Source organism: Pseudorca crassidens, chromosome X, assembly GCF_039906515.1.
Source record: "Pseudorca crassidens isolate mPseCra1 chromosome X, mPseCra1.hap1, whole genome shotgun sequence".
NCBI classification, from domain to species: domain Eukaryota; kingdom Metazoa; phylum Chordata; class Mammalia; order Artiodactyla; family Delphinidae; genus Pseudorca; species Pseudorca crassidens.
This window is the reverse complement of record NC_090317.1, coordinates 18533597-18538283: the sequence shown is the minus strand read 5'-3', so window position 1 is coordinate 18538283 and position 4687 is coordinate 18533597.

Sequence of the window (4687 nt, the reverse complement as noted above, 5' to 3'; positions counted from 1 at the left end):
ACACACACCCCACAGATAATACTTCCTCCTCAGTGCTCCCATTTCACCTCGTAATTGCTTTTATCCTGGCACCTACCAGGATTTAGTGAGTGAGCTCATATATCGTGTTTGCTTTCTCAACTAGAACATGCCATCTGCTCGAGAGCAGAAAATGGGGTTTTTCTGGTTGGTTGGTTTGTTTAAGCACCGTCATTCCAGAGACTGGATGGACCCACTTCTCCTTGAATGCTGCTTCCTCAGGCCGACTTCTGTTCGCCCCTGCAGGAGAGAAACTCTCCTTCTCTGAGCCCCTGTTTCTGGCGGGGATCCCCTAAAGGACAGCCCGAGGCAAGGATCTGGTGCCTCCTGATGGACTGGGAGGGGGTGGGAGGGAGGGCAGGAAGTCGCAGGGGTGGGATCTCAGGGCAGGTCCACCACGGAGGGTGGCTCAGTTACATCCCAAGGGGACTCCTGACAGCTGGTCTTTCCGCGGTGGGAGGGGGGTGGGTGAGGGAAGTAAAATCCATGCACGTTCAGATTCCTGGGTGTGCATTTGGAGAGATGGATGGAACAGGGACTTCCCTGGTGGCGGAGTGGATAAGACTCCTCGCTCCCGATGCAAGGGGCCCAGGTTCGATCCCTTGTCAGGGAACTGGATCCCACGTGCATGCTGCAACTAAGAGTTCACGTGCCACAACTAAGGAGCCCGCCTGCTGCAACTGAGGAGCCCACGTGCTGCAACTAAGACCCAGCGCAACCAAATAAATGAATAAGACAAGGGAACCTATAAGCAAGAATAGAGGACACCTACACGTACCAAAAGACATTTAAAAAATGGGTGGGACAAGGCTACTCTCTGCTGAAGCTCTCTCTATAGGTACCACAGAAAATGTATTTTATCCATCTCTGTACATGGCCTGGCACATAGTCGCAATTCAATATATGTTTGTTGGATGGAAGAAATTGCTATTCTGGCTGAGAGTCTGATTCCGCTCCTGTAAAGGTGTGATGTTAAGATTTTTCTCCTTAACACTTTGGGAGGATATCAGACACGCTGCTTACAACCATTGATTTCTATTCAGCTGAGATTTGTGCAAAGTCAACTAAGGAGGAGCTTATGTTTATTATTTGTTTACAGCACATTAAAGTGAATGCTTTGGTATTCAAAATCCACTGTACTTCTGCCTCATTTATTTCTAAAAGAGAAGTCAGGAGATATTTTTTCCCCTTTAAGTAACGGACGTGGGAAGCCAACAAAACTACATTTAAAAACACACGCATTCACTTTTCATTTGTCTGAGATAAAATTAGATGTTTCTCTTCCATTATCTCATAAAAGTGTGTGATTTATGAAAGAAACTGAAGCGAGTGTCATTAAAACTGATTACCCTAAGTGAATAGTGATGTATATGTGGGTATGCAATGTGATTATGATGTTAGCGAGAGTAATCTAATCATCAGTGGGATAATGTGATTTTGTGGTGTTGATAAAAGACTAAAATCAGAAGCTTGGTGCTTGGTGAAACCACACCTCTGTTCTGAAATAAGCCCCAAATGATGACCAAGAGGACATTTGTTTTGGACTCCACCCACAGATCCAGCGCCCAGGTGGACATTGCCCTCAGGCTGCCCCAGCTGCCAAGAGTCCAGTCTACTGCAGACCTTGGTGATGATTCTGAATCTCCCTCCACCCGCCGGCCCCCGCACACCACCCTGGCTTATTCAGAAACTGGGAGAGAGAAGAGAGCACACAGCAGGAAGGGGAAGGAAGGTTCTCTCAGGGAGGACCTCTACACAGATGCTCCCAGTGCCACCGTCCTCTGCGCCTGGCGCCCTCCAGCCCCCCCGCGTCCCCCTTGCTCCGGGTCTTGCTACATCAATGGTCCTTCTCCTCCTTGCGTATTATCACCCTCTCACTCAGCCCTAGATCCTCCACCCCTCCAGCACTTCCCAGCCTCGAAAATGACACCGTCCTTCCTCCCTTCTTATACCCGCCACCAAACTGGGGGGACACGCACCCTGTCTCTGCCCCCTCTCCTTCCTCGCTGCCCCCCGGCTCTTAACTCCTCTGGGTCTGGGTCTGATTCTCCCATTACACTGGCCTGAATTCAAATGACACAAATTAGTAACTGCCACTGCTTCTTCATTCTCCATCACATCTGACCTCTCAGAGCACTGGATGACTTCTTGAGATTCTCTCTGCACTTAGTATCCCCGATATTCCCCTCTCCTGGCCTCTACTTATTTCCTAAGCAACCCCTTCTCCACCACCTACCGCCTACACGTGGGCAGACTGAAGACTCTGGCCTCACCTTTCCTCTCGTCTCCCTCAGAGATGTCTTCTTTTCCCACGGCTTAGATGACCACCACTCTGTGGCTGAACTCTCAAATCTAGGGCTCCGGCCCATCACACTGGCCCTGGCTCCCCACTCCCACGGGCACACAGATGAAATTCCCTCTTCGCCCTTTGCCCTCTGCCCCTGTGGCATGGTTCACTGCAGTGCTAGGCATTTTACCATGATGATCCAAAGTGAGAAGAGCCAGATAGAAGCAGGTTCATCCAGCTCCGCCACTCACTTCCTGTCTGACCTCGCTTCCTAAATAGTCTGAACCCTCAGCTGCAGCTTCAAAGAGAATAACTCATTCTTGCCTCATATGGTTGCCGTGAAAATTAAAAGCATTCATGGAAATCACCTGGCCCATAATAATTATTCCTTCTGTTTCAGCTGTTATTATTAATGTACTCAGTAAATGTTTACTGAATAAAGGAATAAACTACAGGGATGCTTCAGGCACTGTCGCGGGAAGGTGGGAAGAGGACAGGAGGTTTGAAGACTTTTAAGCCCTCTCACCTCCTACAATATAAAGTGCAGGCACCTCCTCTGGGAGGCTAGTGCAGCCCAATGAAGATGACTAATCTTTACAAAACATTACTAGAAAGCCTATAAATAACATAATTGTCTTTCAGCTTAAGCTGTGTATCCACTTTAGCCTACTGTATATAAACCCTGTTATAAGGTTATTCCAGTTTTTGTTGATTACGTAAATGGAAAACAATTACCGCAGTGAAAACTGCACAAACAGAATGTGCTATTAAAGAAGGAAATCACCATTTGATTCTCCTGAAATTAAAGCACACTTTCCTCCCCCAACTCAGCTAGGTTATCTTCTGGGAGGTAACAGGCTTTTTCACCTAAGTAACTTTCTCACACGAATGAAACAGTCATCTCCCAAAAGGATTTTCCACCAGTGTGAGAGGGAATCTGTACTCTGAATAGCAATTTGTCTTTGCTTCATTGACTGCTCCGGTTTGTTCTTACCGAAGCCCATTTTTTAAACAAACGTTTTCTTTTGCAATAATTTTGTATTTACAGAGAAGTTGCAGAGTTCCTCAACACCTGTCATCCAGTTCCCCCTAATGTTATCATCTTACATAATAACGGTACAAAGCTAAGAAATTAGCATTCGTAAGTTACTATTCATTAAACTACAGGCCTTATTCAGATATCCTTAGTTTTTCCACCTTTTTCTGCCTGCCGATGCAGGGGGCGCGGGTTCGTGCCCCGGTCCGGGAAGATCCCACATGCCGCGGAGCGGCTGGGCCCGTGAGCCATGGACGCTGAGGCCGCGCGTCCGTAGCCTTTGCTCCACAACGGGAGAGGCCACAACGGTGACAGGCCCGCGTACCGCAAAAGAGACATGGCCAATTTAGTCTAAAGAAGCATCAGAATTTTTTTCTTTCCTCTCCTTCTCCACAGTTAGGAGGGAGGATGCTTCTTCCAAAACCCTAGTGCTTCTATACGCATCACCCTTGTCCCTCCCATCTCTCCATGAAGAGAGAAGGCTGGAAAGCACCTAACAAATGTACTGATGGTTGCAAAAATGCCACCAAATGCACACTTTTAACACAACCAGACCCAGTACTCCATTTGCCTCATTTATTCAAAGCAATTTGACAGAATTTTTTTTTCTTTTTTTTGGCTGCACCGCACGTGGGATCTTAGTTCCCAGACCAGGGATCAAACCTTCGCCCCCTGCATTGGAAGCGTGGAGTCTTAATCACTGGACTGCCAGGGAAGTCCTGACAAAAATTTTATAATAGATGCCTGATCCAGCCAGGTACCTAAAAAATATGCTGCCCCACCCACAGATCAAACTATTTCCTGTTGCACTGACTCGGCTATCAATCCCAGATTTTAATTATTTGAATTCTGCACCTTGGACAGGTTCCTTCATATTTCTATCGCGGATGCAATGTCTATCTGCCTGGCTTCAGATTTGGGGCCGAGGCACTGCCAATGGGCTTATTCTCATCTCTACACATAGAACAGATGGGCCTCAGTGCCTCATCTCAGGTACCAACACCAAGCCCCCAAACTCCAGCCTAGAGCAGCCTGTACCTGGAGGACCAGCTTCCTTTCCAGAACATCTAGGATGCCATTTACTATGTATAAAAACTGTTTTAGTCCCATCTGAGAATCCATTCAGCCTCTGCTTTGAAGAGTTCACAATTGAGTGAAATCAAACTATAAAGTGTATGTACAGCTCTAATCATAATACAGATAAGAGTGTATCTATTTAGTAGTTTCTCTATTGTCTTAGATTTGGCTGTACAATCCTCATCTCAGTCATTACTAATGGTCAAAAGACACTTAAGTTCCTCTCTTGACTGGGCTTTTCTAGTTTTTTTTGTTTTTTGTTTGTTTGT